Source organism: Moschus berezovskii, chromosome 2 (assembly GCF_049115385.1).
Source record: "Moschus berezovskii isolate FMDL1 chromosome 2, NW_MosBer_1.0, whole genome shotgun sequence".
Taxonomy (NCBI): Eukaryota; Metazoa; Chordata; class Mammalia; order Artiodactyla; family Moschidae; genus Moschus; species Moschus berezovskii.
In genome coordinates, this window is record NC_142461.1 from 138,963,361 (window position 1) to 138,986,210 (window position 22,850).

Genomic DNA, 22,850 nt, shown 5'->3' on the forward strand with positions numbered 1-22,850 from the left:
AATAATTCATAAATTTTAAATTGCATGCTGTTCTGAGTACTGTAGTGTGATGAAATCTCATGCCATCCTGCCCAGGACATGAATTATCCCTTTGCCCATTGTATACCGTCCATTTGGTCATTTAGTAGCATCTTAGTTATCACACCGACTGCTGGTAGCACAGTGCTAATGTTCATGCAACCCTTATTTTACTTAATACCGGCTCCAAAGTACGAGAGTAGTGATGCTGACAATTTGAATGTGCCAAAGAGAAGCTCTGAAGTACTTCTGTCATGTGAAAAGTTGAAAGTACTCAACTTAATAAGGAAAGGAAAGAAAAAAAATTGTATTCTGAGGTCATAAGATCTACAGTTAGAATGAATCTTCTATCCATGAAATTGTGAAGAAGGAAAAAGAAATCTGTGCTGGTTTTGCTGTTACACCTCAAACTGTAAAAGTTATGGCCACAGGGATAAGTGCTTAGTCAAGATGAAAAAGGCATCACATTTGTACAAGAAGGTATTTTGAGAGAAAGACTATATTCACATAACTTTTATTACCATGCATGCATGCTAAGTTGCTTCAGTCATATCCAACTTTAAGCGATACTATGGACTTCAAACTACCAGGCTCCTCTGTCCATGAAATTCTCCATGAAGAATACTGGAGTGGGTTGCCATGCCCTCCTCCAGGGGATCTTCCTGACCCAGGGACTGAGCCGGCATCTCTTATGTCTCCTGCATTGGCAGATTGATTCTTTACCACTAGCACAACCTGGGAAGCCCCTTTATTACAATGTATTGTCATAATTGTTCTATTTTATCATTATTATGTTAATCTCTTACTGTGCATAATTTACTAATTAAACATTGTCATAAGTATGTATTTATGGGGGCAAACACAGTGTATATAGAGTTCAGTACTATCTGAGGTCTCAGGCATCCACTGGGGTTCTTGGAGCATATTGCCTGCAGGTTACAGGGGACTTCCCTGGTGGCTCAGATGGTAAAGAATCCACTTGCAATACAGGAGACCCCAGTTCAATTCCTGGGTTGGGAACATCCCCTGGAGAAGGGACAGGCTACCCACTCCAGTATTCTAGAGCTTCCCAAGTGGCTCAGATGGTAACGAATCCACCTGTAATGCGGGAGACCTGGGTTCAATCCCTGGGTTGGGAAGATCCCCCAGAGGAGGGTATGGCAACCGACTCCAGTATTCCTCCCTGGAGAATCCGCATGGACAGAGGAGCCTGGCAGCCCATGGGGTCATGAAGAGTCAGATATGATTGAGTGACAAAACACAGCACAAAGGAGGACTACCATACACCATTTTGTTTATCTAGTCATCTTTTGATGGACAATTCGGTTGTTTCCACCTTTTGGCTGCCGTGAATGTTGTTGCAGTGATCATTGTCATGAAAGTATTTAATGGAGTCTCTGACTTAAATTCTTTGGGGTATATACCTAAGAGTGGAATTGCTGAGTCATGTGGTAAATTCTATATTTAACTTTTTGAAGAACCAGCAAACTATTCCACAGCCAGTATACCATTTTATGTCCACACCAGTAATACATGAAGCTTCCAATTTCTCCAAATTATCATCAATACTTATTATTTTCCCATAGCCATTCTAGTAGGTATGAAGTGGTTGCTTATTCTTTTAAATATACTACTGAACATCAATGATGTTTTTTGAAAACATAAACAATATCTTGTATCTTAACTCTCAGCAGAAGCAAGTGGACACAGCAGCAACAGCATTACCATAATCATAATGTTTTCAGTTCAGTTCAGTTCAGTCGCTCAATCGTGTCCGACTCTCCGCGACCCCATGAACCACAGCATGCCAGGCCTCCCTGTCCATCACCAACTCCCGGAGGTCACTCAAACTCATGTCCACAGAGTCAGTGATGCCATCCAGCCATCTCATTCTCCGTCGTCCCCTTCTCCTCCCGCCCCCAACCTTTCTCAGCATCAGAGTCTTTTCCAGTGAGTCAACTCGTCGCATGAGGTGGCCAAAGTATTGCAGTTTCAGCTTTAGCATCAGTCCCTCCAATGAACATCCAGGATTGATCTCCTTTAGAATGGACTGGTTGGATCTCCTTGCTTTTCTAATAATTCTATTTAAAAGAAAAAGACTAAAACGCTTTTGGGAAAAGATACATGCTAAGTTTAAAAAAAAACACTCAATACATTTAGAGAATATAACGTCATCTCAAATTTCATCTCGCTAAAGTAACTTATTACCATTGAGAACTCCACTCCAGACATATTTCCAGTATATGGATATATGGGTAGACATTTTACCCAATGGGAAGGCACATGTACAAAACTTGGATTTAACATTTAAAAAACTGAAAAGAAACTGAAGTAACTACCCAAGATGAGATAAACACTAATATACCATAAAAGATATTAGTTCCTTAAAGATACCACTAAAATTTAAATGAAATGCAGTAAGAGGTGGTAGTTATTATGTTTTTCTTAACTCCACATTTCAAACTTAGACAGTATCAATGAGAAGTGAGGAAATTGGCTTACTTTCTGACTCCTTGAAATGTTTTATATGTTGAGACATATAACACTTAGAGACTATTTTTTATTCATACCTATCTTACATATATGTGAATTGAGGTGCTCCTATGTTGAGTGCATAGATATTTACAATTGTTATGTCTTCCTCTTCGATTGATCCCTTGATCATTTTGTAGTGTCCTTCCTTATCTCTTGTAATCTTCTTTATGTTAAGGTCTATTTTGTCTGTTAGTAGAATTGCTACTCCAGCTTTCTTTTGCTTCCCATTTGCATGGAATATATTTTTCCATCCTCTCAATTTTGGTCTATATGTGTCTTGAGGTCTGACGTGAGTTTCTTGTAGACAGCATATATATGGGTCTTGTTTTTGTATCCATTCAGCCAGTTCTGTGTCTTTTGGTTGGAGTATTTATCCATTTACATTTAAAGTAATTATTGATATATATGTTCCTATTGCCATCTTCTAATTGTTTGGGGTTGGTTTTGTAGATCTTTTCCCTTCTGTTGTATTTCCTGACTGTATAAGTCCATTTAACATTTGTTGTAAAGCTGGTTTGGTGGTACTGAATTCTCTTAACTTTTGCTTGTCTGAAAAGCTTTTTTATTTCTCCTTCGATTTTGAATGGGATCCTTGCTGGGTACAGTAATCTTGGTTGTAGATGTTTCTCCTTCAGTTCTTTAAATATATCCAGCCAGTCCCTTCTGGCCTGCAGAGTTTCTGCTGAAAGATCAGCTGTTAAGTGTATGGGGTTTCCCTTGTATGGTACTTGTTGCTTCTCCCTTGCTGCTTTTAATATTCTTTCTGTTTAGTCTTTGTGAGTTTGATTAGTATGTGTCTTGGTGTGTTTCTCCTTGGATTTATCCTGTGTGGGACTCTTTGTGCCTCTTGGACTTGATTGGCTATTTCCTTTTCCATGTTGGGGAAATTTTCAACTATAATCTCTTCAAAAATTTTCTCATACCCTTTCTTTTTCTCTTCTTCTTCTGGGCTCCTATAATTCAAATGTTGGTGCATTTGATATGGTCCCAGAGGTCTCTTAAATATATATGAAAGTGAGTCATTGTTCATATCATCCAAGGTTTCCCATTCATCTTTGATCCACTGGAAAGTTTTCAATGACTGTATATTAAAAATAAACAACTATGGGCTCTAGCCTTTGAGCTTTTTTATTTACAGAGAGTTTGCTTAAACTACAAAATGGACATGTCTTATATCTCCAGGCCATACTTTATTTTCCTAATACTTTGCAGGTATTGTCCCATTGCCTTCTGACATTCAATGTTATTTTAAGTCTGAGTCCAAAGTCAGGGGAAATTGAACCCAAATATGATATAAATAATGTTGAGGAATGGTTGTTAATTTTCTTGGATACAGTAATAAAATTGTGACTATATTAATATCTTGACTATTACAAACAACTATGAAAGTATTTACAGATGAAATAATTACACTGCAGATTTGATTTTTTTTTATTTCACAGGGAAAATAAAAAAGAGGGTGTGAGCATGTATGGAAATGGATTTGTCAAGCAAACGACACCTGTAACCACCCCCACGGAAAAGTCCTACTGCATGGAGGACAGCAAATAGCATAGGAATACCTGCCAGCAAGACTAGCAGTCCCAGAATATCAACTTTCTCCGTGGTTTGTAAATGTCAGGGTTGCCAAGGGAGACACAACTCATGGATGGAAACTAGATGGAACACTTTGCTCACATGCAAGAGAGGCAGAGCAAGGTCAGCTTCAATAGTGGGCATTGGTCCCTCGTGGGCAGGGATGCAAATAAAAAATGCAAATGAGAAATCAGGAAAGATTGAAAAAGCTGTTGTTTTCCTTCATCATAAAGTATTTCAAGTGTGTATAAAAGTACTGAGAATAACACTTTTAAAAAATCTATGAATTCATTCTTCCAAATCTGTCTAATCTGTTATTTTGCTGTTTGCATCAAATGTTTTAAGGAAATAGGTAGTAGTGAAGATGCTCTTTATTTCACCTCTCTTCTGCCTAGTGCCTCCAGAATTATTTATTCTTGAAGCACAATAGCTCAATCAAGGTATATTACAATATTGTTCAATCTATATCATTCTTGCTAGCACACAGTATATCCTTTCTTTTGTAGATTGTTTTTCCTTCTTTCAAGCAATTCTTTATCACTGTGGGTTTTTTTAATTTATTTGGGCATACAGGATCTTTTAGTTGCAGCATGCAGATTCCATTTCCCTGACCAGGGATCAAACCCATGTTCCCTGCATTGACAGGTGGATTCCTAACTACTGGATCACCAGTAAAAATCCTACTACTTTTTTTTTAAATATCCTCAAACTATCCCTCTTCTTCTTAGGTTCTATCAGGTAAATTCTCTCTTTTAAAGACACCAGTTCTCTTTGTGTTGAATAGTACTTTATCTGTATTTTCTTAATTATCTCCATATTTATCATTGGAAAAGACCCTGATGTTGGGAAAGACTGAAGGCAGAAGTGGGTGACAGAAGTTGGATGGTATCTCTGATTCAATGGACATGAACTTGGGCAAACTCCAGGAGATGGTGAGGGACAAGGAAGCCTGGCGTGCTGCTGTCTTTGCGTTCTCGAAGAGTCGGACACAACTTGGTGGCTGAACAACAACTAATAGGATAAAGCCACTAATAGGATAATGGTGGTGTTCTATTTCCTTAGCTCTGAAATTTTATTATTCATTTTATCCATTGTCTTGTTATCTGGTGTCTGAGTTCTTCTTTCATTGTTCTATGTTCTTATTGAGTGTCTGTGTCAGGGGTTCCCAAGACCACTCAGTGGTTTGATGATTCACTAGCAAGACTGGTAAGGACTCAGCGTATAGTCATACTCATGACACTGGCTTATTACGATGCAAGGTTGCAAAGCAAACTCAGCAAAGGGAAAGGTCCATAGTTTGAAGTCTGGAGGAAACCAAGAGTCAGCTTCCAAGAGTTCCCTTTCAAAGGTCACACTGCTGCTACTGCTAAGTCACTTCAGTCCTATCTGACTTTGTGATGCCATCCAGCCATCTCATTCTCTGCCGTCCCCGTCTCCTCCTGCCCCCAATCCCTCCCAGCATCAGAGTCTTTTCCAGTGAGTCAGCTCTTCGCATGAGGTGGCCAAAGTATTGGAGTTACAGCTTTAGCATCAGTCCTTCCAATGAACACCCAGGATAAATCTCCCTTAGAATGGACTGGTTGGATCTCCTTGCAGTCCAAGGGACCCTCAAGAGTCTTCTCCAACACCACAGTTCAAAAGCATCAATTCTTCGGCACTCAGCTTTCTTCACAGTCCAACTCTCACATCCATACATGACCACGGGAAAAACCATTGCCTTGACTAGACAGACCTTTGTTGGTAAAGTAATGTCTCTGCTTTTTAATATGCTATCTAGGTTGGTCATAACTTTCATTCCAAGGAGTAAGCGTCTTTTAATTTCATGACTGCAATCAGCATCCACAGTGATTTTGGAACCCAAAGAAATAAAGTCTGACACTGTTTCCACTGTTTCCCCATCTATTTCCCATGAAGTGATGGGACCAGATGCCATGATCTTAGTTTTCTGAATGTTGAGCTTCAAGCCAACTTTTTCACTCTCCTTTTTCACTTTCATCAAGAGGCTTTTGAGTTCCTCTTCACTTTCTGCCATAAGGGTGGTGTCACCTGCATATCTGAGCTTATTGATATTTCTCCCAGCAATCTTGATTCCAGCGTGTGCTTCTTCCAGCCCAGCGTTCCTCATGATGTACTCTGCATATAAGTTAAATAAGCAGGGTGACAATATACAATCTTGACGTACTCCTTTTCCTGTTTGGAACCAGTCTGTTGTTCCATGTCCAGTTCTAACTGTTGCTTCCTGACCTGCATACAGGTTTCTCAAGAGGAGGTCAGGTGGTCTGGTATTCCCATATCTTTCAGAATGTTCCACAGTTTATTGTGATCCACACAGTCAAAGGCTTTGCCATAGTCAATGAAGCAGAAATAGATGTTTTTCTGGAACTCTCTTGATTTTTCCATGATCCAGCAGAAGTTGGCAATTTGATCTCTGGTGCCTCTGCCTTTTCTAAAACCTGCTTGAACATCTGGAAGTTCACGGTTCACATACTGCTGAAGCCTGGCTTGAAGAATTTTGAGCATGACTTTACTAACGTGTGAGATGAGTGCAATTGTGTGGTAGTTTGAGCATTCTTTGGGTTTGCCTTTCTTTGGGATTGGGATGAAGATTGACCTTTTCCAGTCCTGTGGCCACTGCTGAGCTTTCCAAATTTTCTGGCATATTGAGTGCAGCACTTTCACAGCATCATCTTTCAGGATTTGAAATAGATCAACTGGTATTCCATCACCTCCACTAACTTTGTTCATAGTGATGCTTTCTAAGGCCTACTTGACTTCACATTACAAGATGTCTGGCTCTAGGTGAGTGATCACACTATTGTGATTATCTGGGTCTTGAAGATCTTTTTTGTACAGTTCTTCTGTGTATTCTTGCCACCTCTTCTTAAAATCTGCCTCTGTTAGGTCCATACCATTTCTGTCTTTTATCGAGCCCATCTTTGCATGAAATGTTCCCTTGATATCTCTAATTTTCTTGAAGAGATCTCTTGTCTTTCCTATTCTGTTGTTTTCCTCTATTTCTTTGCATTGATCACTGAGGAAGGCTTTCTTATCTCTCCTAGCTATTTGGAATTCTACATTCAGATGCTTATATCTTTCCTTTTCTCCTTTGCTTTTCGCTTCTCTTCTTTTCACAGGTATTTTAAAGGCCTTCTCAGACAGCCATTTTGCTTTTTTTTGCATTTCTTTTCCATGGGGATGGTCTTGGTCCCTGTCTCCTGTACAATGTCACGAACCTCCGTCCATAGTTCATCAGGCACTCTATCTATCAGAGCTAGTCCCTTAAATCTATTTTTCACTTCCACTGTATAATCATAAGGGATTTGATTTAGGTCATACCTGAATGGTCTAGTGGTTTCCCCTACTTTCTTCAATTTAAGTCTGAATTTGACAATAAGGAGTTCATGATCTGAACCACAGTCAGCTCCCGGTCTTGTTTTTGCTAACTGTATAGAGCTTCTCCATCTTTGGCTGCAAAGAATATAATCTGATTTCAGTGTTGACCATCTGGTGAGGTCACACAATATGTGTTTAATTCCTTCAATAATGAGCTGTGACAACATGTATGAAGTGCAATCTGCCATGAAAACTTAACTGATCCCAAGAGTCTAAAGATTTTCTCTGTAGTCAGTCATACACCAAAATTCAAGACCTCCTACGGGAAAGCAAGGGTTCAACATAACCCCTATTGTTTGCACAATAAACAGGCACAGTGAACCATTCTTATCAGTTAGGGGAAGTGATAATAATGAAGCTGTGAGAGGCCTAACTAAATCCAAGTTCCCAGAGGTCACCCAGTGGAAAACTTTGCAAGCAGGCCTCTCTCAGGACAGTTTATCTACCATCTATCTGTCTATGTGTCTGTCTTTTTCTTCCCTTTCTTTCTTTTTTCTCTTGTGTATTTGCAGTAAGAGTTACCTGCATACATCAGGGAAGTACATTATAGTCAGGGAAGTACACTCATAAAATGTATCTGAATAGATGAACTAGGTATCACAAAGCAACCTGATTGATTCTATTAATTTTAAAAGCAGGAGGAAGTCAAGTCTTACTCAGAAAAAACTATATACTCATTTTTACACGCAGAGCTTCCCAGGTGGCTCAATTGGTAAAGGATCAGCCTGCCAATGCAAGAATATTAAGAGATGCAGGTTCAGTCCCTGGGTTGGGAAGATCCTCTGGTGGAGGGAATCTCCAGTATTCCTGCCTGGAGAATTCCATGGGGAGAGGAGCCCGGCGGGCTACAATCCACAGGGTCACAGTGTCAGACACAACTGAGCTTACACACACACAACTACACACAGAACTAGAAAAGTTGTAAACTTTATTGGAGCTGCCTAACTATTGTGTGGTGGAAATGTTAATGGATAAGCTGAGCACAACTTGGTGATCAAAGAAAGAAGATTACACTGGATCCATTTATTACAACTTACAGCCAAATAAATTCCAAGTGGATGAGTCTTTTAGTGTTAAAAAGAGTCTCAGTCAATATCTTGATTTCAGCCTTGTGAGACCCTAAAGAGAGAACCAGCTAAGCCATGCTGAGTCCTTACACATAGAAACTGTAAGATAATAAATATTTTTTAAGCCTAAGTTTGTCATACAGCAATAGATAACTAATGAAGTCTGCTAGTTCTTGTGTGTGTATGACAAAATTTTATTTGTTCCTCTATTCATATTTTCTATACATTGGATGTTACTTCTACATGTTTAATTGGATTTCAGTTCTACTTTTTAATGTTAAAAATATGACATGGATAGTGCTAATAATTTTATTTATCTTGTATCAAATCTGGAAGTACCCCGTGCCTGATAAGGTCAGTGGGTTCAGGTGATGAAAACCTGATACCTGCACTCTAAACTCTCCTGTCACTCTTCCAACTAATAGCTTCACTCATTGCCTGAATAAACTAATATGGTGAAATGGTGATTTTTATAAATCAGTCAGCTTTTCTACACTTACTAATTGGAATTTAAGTGTGCAGCTTGGTCTAGCTATCTATCTAACTGCTGCCCAGATCAAGATATACAAAATTCCTAAGACCCCAGAAGATTCCTTTTGATTTTATCATTTAGTTTGCTTTCTTGAACTTCATATGGTGGTGGTGTAGTCACTATGTCTTCTCCGACCCTTGCGATCTCATGGACTGTAGCCCACCAGGACTGTCCCTGAGATTTTCCAGGCAAGAATACTGAAGTGGGGTGCCATTTCCTTCTCCAGGAGATCTTCCTGACCTAGGGATCAAACCTTGGTCTCCTGAAATTCAAGCAACTTCTTTACTAACTGAGCTACCAAGGAAGCCCTTGAACGTCATATAAGTGAAACCATATAGTGAATTTTCCCTTGTACCTCATTTCTTCATTCAACCTAATATCTGTGAGATTAATTAATATTATTGATTGTTCTACCGCCTCATTCTCTGTGTGTGTAGTACTCCATTAAGTGAGTATCACAGGACTTATCCATTCTCTGGTTGATGGGCATTTAGATTGTATGAACTTGGGGACTGTTATGAAGAAAAATGGCTATGGGATTTCCTGGTGGTTGAGTTGTTAAGAATCTGCCTGCCAGTGCAGGGGACTCAGATTCAACCCTTGGTCCAGGAAGATTCCACATGGTGTGGGGCAACCAAGCCTGAGTGCCACAACTACTGAAGCCTGCATGCTCTAGAACCTGTGCTCCTAACAAGAGACGCCACCACAGTGACCAGCCCTTGCTAGAGAAAGACAGTGTGCAGCAACAAGGACCCAGTGCAGCCAAAAACAAAATAAATAATTTTTTAAATGGCTGTGAACATTGCTATACAAATCTCCTTGTGGACATATGCACTAATTTCTCTTGTGTAAAGACCTAGGGGTGGAATTTCTGAGGGTAGGAATATGTTCACAAAACAACTTTGTAATGTGATTTTACTACTCTCTACTCCCACAAACATTGTTTGACAGTTCTGATACCACCACACATTTACCAATACTCAGTATAACACAGCGTTTAACTTGTAACAGAGATGAAACAATGGGAATATCCAAAGTAGTATGCACACTCACAACTAATATTCAGTAAAGTACCAGTTTTGTTCATCTAATTCTGGTACTAAAAACTGTGATACAGCCAACTTGCAGAAGGAAGTTTGCAGAACCATCCCAGTGAGGCACATGTCTTATACACTCCAGTCACAGAAGAAAGAGAAGGGGTGGAGAAGACTTCTTCTGGGCATGCTGACCTCTCCTGACCTTGCTTGCTTGGACAGAGAAAGAGTAAGGCGAGCAGAAAGTGGTGTCTTCTGCCCCATCCTCCATGGAGAGGCCAGCCCCTTGGCTTCTCTTTCAGGAATTATGAAATCCATAGGTCCTTGGTGTATTTGTTCACTGAACATGGTTTAAAGCAATGTCTTCCTAGCTCTGTTGGATGAGTCCCATGAAAAGAGCTGAGGCTGACAAGGGGTTCTTGAAGAAAGAAGTCCTCTGGTCAGAGTCTTTGGGCCTCTAGTTCTTGTGACTGAGGTGAGGATGACTAGGGAAAGCCTTCTTGGCTGGGACAGCGAGTCCACAGTAGTGATGCCAGCAGGCCCCAAGGTCTGTGGTAGAGCCAAAAGGCCTTGAGAAGTTTAGCCCCATCTGAAAGAGTGCTCATGTTACTGAATGCACTGAGTCCTGCTGCTTGCAATTTACGAAATCAATTCAGTTCAGTTCAGTCGCTCAGTCGTGTCCAACTCTCCGTGACCCCATGAATCACAGCACGCCAGGCCTCCCTGTTCATCACCAACTCCCGGAGTTCACTCAAACTCATGTCCACAGAGTCGGTGATGCCATCCAGCCATCTCATTCTCTGTCGTCCCCTTCTCCTCCCGCCCCCAACCTTTCCCAGCATCAGAGTCTTTTCCAGTGAGTCAACTCGTTGCATGAGGTGGCCAAAGTATTGCAGTTTCAGCTTTAGCATCAGTCCTTCCTATGAACACCCAGGATTGATCTCCTTTAGAATGGACTGGTTGGATCTCCTTGCAGTCCAAGGGACTCTCAAGAGTCTTCTCCAGCACCACAGTTCAAAAGCATCAATTCTTCGGCAATCAGCTTTCTTCACAGTCTAACTCTCACATCCATACATGACCACAGGAAAAACCATAGCCTTGACTAGACGGACCTTTGTTGGCAAAGTAATGTCTCTGCTTTTTAATATACTATCAAGGTTGGTCTATATACCAACAAATAGTAGAAAAGAAAATGACCTTAATCAGGATGCCAGAAATTCAAGGAGTTGGTAGGCTCAGTGTCCCAAAAAACCACCTCTGAAGATTTGCTTGGCCCTGAAACTTTTAAAGGGAAACATGAAAGAAAGCTCAGTTAATCGCTGAGATAGGGAGTCATCACCATCCTCTACTGTGTGCAAGTTTGTGTACAGGCTTGTTGACCTCTTGTGGTCTTCATCTAGAAGTATCTTGTTCAAACAGTTTTGATCACACAGTGAAAAGGGAATCTGAGCTCTTGTTCACAGAGACAAAGAATGAACTGCACAAACACTCATAGGAGCAAGCAAACAGGATTTATTTCAGAGAGAAAGAAAGTACAAAGCTGTGAGCGTGGACACTGAGAGGGGGTGAAGGGCCCTGAAAAGGTGGGACTTACAGCAGTTTATATCCTTACTAGCATTGATTTGTACACTTTTGATTGGTTCTTACTTTTAACGTGTCATTTCTAACCAATAAGTTTAAAGGTCACAATGTTTAACTTGACACCTTTATGTCTTCTTTTGATCCTCAGATTGTTAGTTTTCATAGACATTAAGTCACCATCCCACGACTTTTTTCATGACCTGTGTCCATTTTACAATGGATCAGATGTATAGTCTAAAGATTAATGATCACCAGTTGTTTTTCCCTCAGACATATGGAACAGAAATTAATTACTGCCCTTCCCTGGATCTGAGCGCTGATAATTTACTCAGACCAAGGATTCTGAGAGCCAGGAATTCAGGACAAAAGGTATAGTTTTAGGTTAATGAAGTGGGATTTTTACTGAAACAGGCTGAGGTCTCAGAGTTCCTACACTAACTACCTAACAATTTCTGCCTCAATAGTTTGTTCAGGAGATTGGTGAAGAGGAGGCTAGCGAAGAAATCTGGTTGTCTGTTAATTATTTATTCTTCATTTTTATTTCTTTGATCTACAGAACTGACAATCAGGCAAAGTATTGTGTGGTTAAAAGATTTGAGAGGTGTGCTTGGGTGGGAGAAGAGTAGACAATGGTGAAACTACTAGGTGGAGTGTTGCTGCTGCTGCTGCTGCTAAGTCGCTTCAGTCGTGTCCGACTCTGTGCGACCCCATAGACAGAAGCCCACCAGGCTCCCCCATCCATGGGATTCTCTAGGCAAGAACAATGGAGAGGGTTGCCGTTTCCTTCTCCAGTGCATGCAAGTGAAGAGTGAAAGTGAAGTCGCTCAGTCGTGACCGACACTTAGCTACCCCATGGACTGAAGCCTACCAGGCTCCTCCGTCCATGGGATTTTCCAGGTGAGAGTACTGGAGTGGGGTGCCATTGCCTTCTCTGAGGTGGAGTGTTCAGTTCAGTTCAGTTCAGTTCAGTCGCTCAGTCGTGTCTGACTCTCCGCGACCCCATGAATCACAGCACGCCAGGCCTCCCTGTCCATCACCAACTCCCGGAGTTCACTCAAACTCATGTCCATCGAGTCAGTGATGCCATTGAGCCATCTCATTCTCTGTCGTCCCCGTCTCCTCCCACCCCCAATCCCTCCTAGCATCAGACTCTTTTCCAGTGAGTCAACTCGTCGCATAAGGTGGCCAAAGTATTGCAGTTTCTGCTTTAGCATCAGTCCTTCCAATGAACACCCAGGATTGATCTCCTTTAGGATGGACTGGTTGGATCTCCTTGCAGTCCAAGGGACTCTCAAGAGTCTTCTCCAGCACCACGGTTCAAAAGCATCGATTCTTCGGCGGTCAGCCTTCTTCACAGTCCAACTCTCACATCCATACATGACCACTGGAAAAACCATAGGCTTGACTAGGGGGACCTTGGTTGGCAAAGTAATGTTTCTGCTTTTTAATATGCTGTCTAGGTTGGTCATAACTTTCCTTCCAAGGAGTAAGCGTCATAATTTCCTGGTTGCAATCAGCATCTGTAGTGATTTTGGAGCCCAAAAAAATAAAGTCTGGCACTGTTTCCACTGTTTCCCCATCTATTTCCCATGAAGTGATGGGACAAGATGCCATGATCTTTGTTTTCTGAATGTTGAGCTTCAAGCCAACCTTTTCACTCTCCTCGTTCACTTTCATCAAGAGGCCTTGGAGTTCCTCTTCACTTTCTGCCATAAGGGTGGTGTCATCTGCATATCTGAGGTTATTGATATTTCTCCCAGCAATCTTGATTCCAGCTTGTGCTTCTTCCAGCCCAGTGTTCCTCATGATGTACTCTGCATGTAAGTTAAATAAGCAGGGTGACAATATACAACCTTGACGTACTCCTTTTCCTATTTGGAACCAGTCTGTTATTCCATGTACAGTTCTCACTGTTGCTTCCTGACCTGCATGCAGGTTTCTCAAGAGGCAGGTCAGGTGGTCTGGTATTCCCATCTCTTTCAGAATGTTCCACAGTTTATTGTGATCCACATAGTCAATGAAGCAGAAATAGATGTTTTTCTGGAACTCTCTTGCTTTTTCCATGATCCAGCGGATGTTGGCAATTTGATCTCTGGTTCCTCTGCCTTTTCTAAAACCAGCTTGAACATCTGGAAGTTCACGGTTCACGTATTGCTGAAGACTGGCTTGGAGAATTTTGAGCATGACTTCACTAGCGTGTGAGATGAGTGCAATTGTGCGGTAGTTTGAGCATTCTAGGCCCAAAAGACTCCTTCAAAGAGCACTGTAGTGACTTAGAACAAAGGCAATTGCCATCTGCCTCTGTGGAGACTGAACCCTGTGCTGCAGTAGCTATTGACCTTCAACACCCTCTGAGAGAGTTCAGGGTGGAGTGAGGCACTGTGTGCTTCAGGAAGTCTAGTGGAACTGGCCTTTAGATAGTTAAAGCTTTTCAGGAACTGATTTCGTGATTGCAATCTTTGGAGCTCTTCATATCTAGAAAAGCACTAAATCCCTTTATGATGACATCAACTCCTCATGACTAGCAGAAAATCTTTTTTAAATGTGTGGTTAATTGTACTGAACTCCCCCTTCACCAAAATTTTATATATTGACCTTCCCCCACTGCCTCTTGGGAGGAGTCTCTCAGGATTAACTGAGGTGATGTCTCCCAGGATGCAGTCCACATTTTGCCCCAAATAAAACTTAATTTGCATCTCTCAAGTTGTGCATCTTTTTCAGTCAACATAGGTGTTGACTGAAAACTAAGCGCAACTTAAAATTTCAGAATTTACTCCAATGTTCATTGCAGCACTGTTTATAATAGCCAGGACATGGAAGCAACCTATATGTCCATCTGCAGACGAATGGATAAGAAAGCTTTGGTAAATATACACAATGGAGTATTACTCAGGCATTAAAAATAATGCATTTGAATCAGTTCTAATGAGGTGGATGAAACTGGAGCCTATTATACAGAGTGAAGTAAGCCAGAAAAAACAATACCAATACAGTATACTAACACATATATATGGAATTTAGAAAGATGGAAATGATAACCCTGTATACGAGACAGCAAAAGAGACACAGATGTATAGAACAGTCTTTGGGACTCTATGGGAGAGGGTGAGGGTGGGATGATTTGGGAGAATGGCATTGAAACATGTATGTTGTCATATGTGAAATAAATCACCAGTTCAGGGTCGATGCATGTTACAGGATGCTCGGGGCTGTTGTGCGGGGATGACCCAGAGGGAGAATAAAGGGAGGAGGGAAGTGGGAGAGGGGTTCGGGAGGGGGAACTCATGTACACCCGGGGCAGATTCATGTCAATGTATGGCAAAACCAACCAATATAATATTGTAAAATAATTAGCCTTCAATTAAAAAAAATAAAAAATAAATTTGAGAATTATGTTTTATTTGGCAGACATTCTGAAGACTTTAAACCTAGGAGGCAGCCTGTCAGATACTCTGAGAGACTGCTCTGAAGAGGTAAGGAAGAAGCCAGAATACATAGGGGTTTTTGCAACAATAATCAAGTAGTCAGACCATCAAAAGATTACAGGTGATTAAAAAGAACCAGATAAGTTAAAGAATTTAGTATTTTTCTCTGTATGAGAAGATGTAAGAATCTGGACTCACTGAAAGCATTTCTTTGATATGCACTTTAGCTATCTAGGGCCAGTAATCTCTTCTTTTCCATCCTGAGTTCTCTCAGGGTGCACCACTGGGGGTGGTTGTAGTGGCTGAGGGCTTAGTAGTGGGTAGTCCATTCATCACCCTGAGTTTCCTTAAGTTTCACTATCAGAGTTAGCTGTAGTGGCTTGATGGCTGCAACATTGTTTGTTTACTGATATGGCAGGCAATGTCTTATCTTTCACATAGGATAAAGAAGGATGATTATACCTTAAGGTGATATGGATAATTCAAAATGAAGTTTTTAAATAGAACTAAAACTCCACTAAAAACTTAAAGAAAAAAAGAACTTCCCACCTCCAAACCTCTTCCAACTTTTCTACAGAAGTAACTATTGAGGTAAGGAGAAGAAGAAATTATTTGTGGGAATTGAAATTTAAATGCCTTTGATTGTGCATAGCTATCAGTTCTTTCTGTTTTTATACTTTGTTTATTGTGAACTATGGGCTTCCCAGGTGGCACTAGTGGTAAAGAACCTGCCTGCCAATGTAGGAGACATAAGAGACCCCTTGGGTCAGCAAGATCCTTTGGAGGAGGAAACCCACTCCAGTATTCTTGCCTAGAGAATCCCATAGACAGAAGACCCCGGTGGGATACAGGCCATAAGGTCACAAAGAGTAGGAAACTACTGAAGTGACTTAGCACAGCAAATTGTGAACTATAAAACACATAGAAAAGTAATCAAAGACACAGTGAAATAAAGCATAATACAGTAAATACCCAGCTAATTTTTAGCTAACCACCTCCCAGGCCAAAATCTAGATTGTTGGCAGCAGCCAAGACATATAACCAGGAAGGGTTAATTTGACTCCATGTTGAATCTGTACCTCAAAGTTTATTGCTTGATTTGGCACTTTTTTTTTTATAAGCATACATAATGTCCTGCCTCAGGGATCCCTGCCCTGTTCTGACTGACTGTTAAACTAAAGTACCTTTGTTTATAACCCTGTTCACCTGTAGATCGCAGGAAGAAAAAATTAACGCATTCCCTGCCTGAGGCTTGCCAATCTAGGATATATTGGCAAGAATTAAATGGTATTTTTATTTTGTTTCCTCACCTCACTGCATCTCTGATCTATAAAAGAACCTGGCATCCAGGCTCTGACAAGATGGTTATTTAAAAATGATAGAATGAGTTTGGAAGTTTACCTTCTTCTGCAATTTTCTCGAAGAGTTTGAGTAGGATACGTGTTGCTGCTACTGCTAAGTCACTTCAGTCGTGTCCGACTCTGTGTGACCCCATAGACGGAAGCCCACTGGGCTCCCCCGTCCCTGGGATTCTCCAGGCAAGAACACTGGAGTGGGTTGCCATTTCCTTCTCCAATGTGTGAAAGTGAAAAGTGAAAGTGAAGTCACTCAGTCGTGTCTGACCCTTAGCGACCCCATGGACTTCAGCCCACCAGGCTCCTCCATCCATGGGATTTTCTAGGCAAGAGTACTGGAGTGGCTTGCCGTTGCCTTCTCCTAGGATAGGTGTTAGCTCTTCTATAAATTTTTGGTAGAATTCAGCTGTGAAGCTGTCTGGTCCTGGGCTTTTGTTTGCTGGAAGATTTCTCATTACAGTTTTGATTTCCGTGTTTGTGTTGGGTCTTTAAGATTTTCTATTTCTTCCTGGTTCAGTTTTGGAAAGTTATACTTTTCTAAGAATTTGTCCATTTCTTCCAAGTTGTCCATTTTATTGGCATATAGTTGCTGATAGTAGTCTCTTATGATCCTTTGTATTTCTGTGTTGTCATTTCTCCATTTTCATTTCTAATTTTATTGATTTGATTCTTCTCCCTTTGTTTCTTGATGAGTCTGGCTAGTGGTTTGTCAATTTTATTTATCTTCTCAAAGGACCAGCTTTTAGCTTTGTTGATTTTTGCTATGGTCTCTTTTGTTTCTTTTGCATTTATTTCTGCCTTAATATTTAAGATTTCTTTCCTTCTACTAACCCTGGAGTTTTTCATTTCTTCCTTTTCTAGTTGCTTTAGGTGTAGAGTTAGGTTATTTGACTTTTTTCTTGTTTCTTGAGATAAGCCTGTATTGCCATGAACCTTCCCCTTAGCACTGCTTTTACAGTGTCCCATAGGTTTTGGGTTGGAGAAGGAAATGGCAACCCACTCCAGTATTCTTGCTTGGAGAATCCAGTGGACTGACGAGCCTGGTGGGCTGCCGTCTACGGGGTCGCACAGAGTTGGACACGACTGAAGCGACAGCAGCAGCAGCAGCAGTGGCAGCAGCATAAGTTTTGGGTTGTTGTGTTTTCATTTTCATTTGTTTCTATGCATATTTTGATTGCTTTTTTGATTTCTTCTGTGATTTGTTGGTTATTCAGAAGCGTGTTGTTCAGCCTCCATATGTTGGAATTTTTAGTAGTTTTTCTGCTGTAATTGACATCTGATCTTACTGCATTGTGGTCAGAAAAGATGCTTGGAATGATTTCATTTTTTTTGAATTTACCAAGGCTAGATTTATGGCCCAGGATGTGATCTATCCTGGAGAAGGTTCCATGCACACTTGAGAAAAAGGTGAAATTCATTGTTTTGGGGTGAAATGTCCTATAGAGATCTATTAGGTCTAATTGGTCCATTGTATCATTTAGAGTTTGTGTTTCCTTGTTCATTTTCTGTTTAGTTGATCTATCAATAGGTGTGAGTGGAGTATTAAAGTCTCCTACTATTATTGTGTTATTGTTAATTTCCCGTTTCATACTTGTTAGCATTTGTCTTACATATTGCGGTGCCCCTATGTTGGGTGCATAAATATTTATAATTGTTATATCTTCTTCTTGGATTGATCCTTTGATCATTATGTAGTGTCCTTCTTTGTCTCTTTTCACAGCCTTTATTTTAAAGTCTACTTTATCTGATATAAGTATTGCTATGCCTGCTTTCTTTTGGTCTCCATTTGCAAGGAATGTCTTTTTCCAGCCCTTTATTTTCAGTCTGTATGTGTCCCTTGTTTTGAGTTGGGTCTCCTGTAGACAACATATATAGGGGTCTTGTTTTTGTATCCATTCAGCCAATCTTTGTCTTTTGGTTGGGGCATTCAACCATTTACATTTAAGGTAATTATTGATAAGTATGATCTCGTTGCCATTTACTTTGTTGTTTTGGGTTCGAGTTTACACACCCTTTCTGTATTTCCTGTCTAGAGAAGATCCTTTAGTATTTGTTGGAAAGCTGGTTTGGTGGTGCTGAATTCTCTCAGCTTTTGCTTGTTCTGAAATGATAGTCTGCCATCTTCTCCATCAGTTAGCTCTCCAAATAAAGTCTTATTCCTTACCTCAGCACCTCATCTCCTGGATTTATTGGCCTATTGTATGGCGAGCATAGTAAGCCTGGACTCAGTAACGAAGAGCTTACCTTCTCCTTCTGTCTCACAGCACTTCTTCCTGGCCTAGAGAGAACTACTCTCCTGCTTTTCTCTAGAATATTCCACCCAACAGCAGCAGAACACATATTCTTCCTAGGTGTGCATGGCCCATTTGCTCTTTCTTCCACAACTCCCATTATGTGTATAGTTGTGTACTAGTTAGGTGTTTTAGACACCTCTGAGACTGTTTGTTTTTCTTTGTTCTTTTTTTTTCATTCTGTTTCTCAGGCAAGATAATCTCAGTTGACATAATTTCAAGTCATTGATTTTTATTTTTCCTGCTTCAGTCTACTATTTTGCCCTTCCAGGAGATTTTTCATTTCAGTTATTGTACTATTCAACATCAGATTTCTACTTGGCTCACTTTTGTAATTTATATCTCTTAATTAACCCCATAACTTCATGGCAAATAGATGGGAAAAAATGGAAACAGTGACAGACTTTATTTTCTCAGGCTCCAAAATCACTGTGGACAGTGACTGCAGCCGTGAAATTAAAAGGTGCTTGCTCCTTGAAAGGAAGTGAAGTGAAGTTGCTCAGCTGTGTCCAACTCTTTGCGACCCCATGGACTGTGGCCTAACAGGATCCTCCGTCCATGGGATTTTCCAGGAAAGAGTACCAGAGTGGGGTGCCATTTCCTTTTCCAGGGGATCTTCCTGACCCAGGGTTTGAACCCAAGTCTCCCGCATTGTAGACAGATGCTTTACTGTCTAAGCCACTAGGGAAGCTTTCCTTGGAAGGAGAGCTGTGACAAACATAGACAGTCTATTAAAAAGCAGAGCCGTCACTTTGCCAACAAAGGTCTATATAGTCAAAGCTATGGTTTTTCCAGTAGTCATGTACAGATGTGAGAGTGGGATAACAAGGAAGGCTAAGAACCAAATAACTGATGCTTTTGAATTGTTGTGCTGGAGAAGACTCTTGAGAATTCTTGGACTCCAAGGAGATCAAACCAGTCAATTCTAAAGGAAATCAGCTCTGAATATAAATTGTAAGTGAGAGAGTTGATTTTTAGGTTGATAAGGGGTCCAGGGCCCTCCAGGAGGAAAAAGAAAAAGTGTTTTTTTAAAAATATGTATTCCTTCCTATTGTCACATAAGACATTTTTTTTTCTTAACCTCTGAGTTGTTATGGCAACAATCTATTTATTCTAAGACTTTCCTTAAGTCCAGAACTAACGATTGTGCAACAAACAACTCATCTTGCTCAAGGGTATGTTTTTCCTTAAGCTCTGTACTAATGATTATACAACAACATTGGATCTTGCTTGAGGAAATGTTTCTCCATCTTAGCAAGAAGCTTCTGACTAAGCCTGTTTTTTTAAGATGTATGTTGTGGGAGAAGGGAATGACAAACCATTTCAGTATTCCTGCCTTTAGAACCCCATGAACAGTATGAAAATGCAAAATGATAGGATACTGAATGAGGAACTCCCCAGGTCGGTAGGTGCCCAGTATGCTACTGGAGATCAGTGGAGAAATAAATCCAGAAAGAATGAAGGGATGGAGCCAAAGCAAAAACAATACCCAGGACACCAATTAAATCCTGTATTGAATCAGTACATTTCAGAACAGTTACTCGGTCGTGTCCGACTCTTTGCGACCCCATGAATCACAGCATGCCAGGCCTCCCTGTCTATCACCAACTCCTGGAGTTCACTCAAACTCATGTCCACAGAGTCGGTGATGCCATCCAGCCATCTCATTCTCTATTGTCCCCTTCTCCTCCCGCCCCCAATCCCTCCTAGCATCAGAGTCTTTTCCAGTGAGTCAACTCTTCGCATGAGGTGGCCAAAGTATTGGAGTTTCCGCTTTAGCATCAGTCCTTCCAATGAACACCCAGGACTGATCTCCTTTAGCATGGACTGGTTGGATCTCCTTGCGGTACAAGGGACTCTCAAGAGTCTTCTCCAACACCACAGTTCAAAAGCATCAATTCTTTGGTGCTCAGCTTTCTTCACAGTCCAACTCTCACATCCATACATGACCACTGGAAAAACCATAGCCTTGACTAGACGGACGTTTGTTGGCAAAGTAATGTCTCTTCTTTTTAATATGCTGTCTCGGTTGGTCATAGCTTTTCTTCCAAGGAAAAAGTATCTTTTAGTGTCATGGCTCAGTGGAACTATAAGCCATGCCATGTAGGGCCACCAAAGATGGACAGGTTTTGGCAGAGAGTTCTGACATGATGCAGTTCACTGGAGAAGGGAATGGCAACCCCCTTCAGTATTCTTGCCTTGAGAACCCCAAGAACAGTATGAAAAGGCAAAAAAAATAGTACACTGAAAGATGAACTCCCCAGGTTGGTAGGTGTCCAATATGCTACTGGATATCAGTGGAGAAATAACTCCAGAAAGAATGAAGAGACAGAGACAAAGCAAAAACATCACCAAGTTGTGGATGTGACTGGTGATGGGAGTGAAGTCCAATGCTGTCAAGAGCAATATTGCATAGGAACCTGCAATGTTAGATCCATGAATCAAGGCAAATTGGAAGTGGTCAAACAGGAGATGGCAAGAGTGGACATTGACATTTTAGGAGTCAGCAAAATAAAATGGACTGGAATGGGTGAATTTAACTCAGATGACCATTATATCTACTACTGTGGGCAAAAAGACTTTAGAAGAAATGGAGTAGCCATCATATCCAATGAAAGACTCCAAAATGCAGTCCTTGGATTCAGTCTCAAAAATGACAGAATAATCTCTGTTCGTTTCCAGGGCAAGCCATTTAATATCATGGTAATCCAAGTCTATGCCCCAACCAGTAATGCTGAAGAAGCAGAAGTTGAACAGTTCTATGAAGACCTACGAGACCTTCTAGAACTAATGCCCACAAAATATGTTCTGTTCATTATAGGAGACTGGAATGCAAAAGTATGAAGTCAAGAGATACTTGGAGTAACAGGCAAATTTGGCCTTGGAGTACAAAACAAAACAGGTCAAAGGCTAACAGAGTTTTGCCAAGAGAATGCACTGGTCTTAGCAAACACCGTCCTCCAACAACCCAAGAGAAGACTCTACACATGGACATCACCAGATGGCCAACACTGAAATCAGACTGATTATATTCTTTGCAGCCAAAGAAGGAAAAGCTCTAGAGAGTCAGCAAAAACAAGACTGGAGGTGACTGTGGCTCAGATCATGAACTCCTTATTGTAAAATTCAGACTTAAATTGAAGAAAGTAGGGAATACCAAACCACTAGACCATTCAGGTATGACCTAAATCAAATCCCTTATTACACAGCAGAAGTGACAGATGGATTCAAGGGATTAGATCTGATGGTGGAGGTTTGTGACATAGTACAGGAGGCAGTGATCAAGACAATCCTCAAGAAAAAAAATTGCAAAAGACAAAATGGCTGTCTGAGGAGGCCTTACAAATAGCTGAGAAAAGAAGAGAAGCTAAAGGCAAAGGAGAAAAGGAAAGATATATCCATCTGAATGCAGAGTTCCAAAGGATAACAAGGAGAAATAAGAAAACCTTCCTCAGTGATCAGTGCAAAGAAATAAAGGTGACTATTTGGGACTAAGGTGACTATATGGGAAAGACTAGAGACCTCTTCAAGAAAATTAGAGATACCAAGGGAACATTTCATGCAAAGATGGGCATAATAAAGGACAGAAATGGTGTAGACCTAACAGAAGCAGAAGATATTAAGAGGTGGCAAGAATACACAGAGGAACTACACAAAAAAGATCTTCATGGCCCAGATAACCATGATGATGTGATCACTCACTTAGAGCCAGACATCCTGGAATGCAAAGTCAAATGGGTCTTAGGAAGCATCACTACGAACAAAGCTAGTGGAGGTGGTTGAAGTTGATCCAGTTGAGCTATTTCAAATACTAAAAGATGGTGCTCTTAAAGTGCTGCACTCAATATGCCAGCAAATTTGGAAAACTCAGCAATGGCCACAGGACTGGAAAAAGTCAGTCTTCATTCCAATCCCAAACAAAGGCAATGCCAACGAATGTTCAAACTACCATACAACTGTACTCATCTCACACAGTAGCAAAATAATGCTCAAAATTCTCCAGCGAAGCTTCAACATTAAATGAACCATGAACTTCCAGATGTT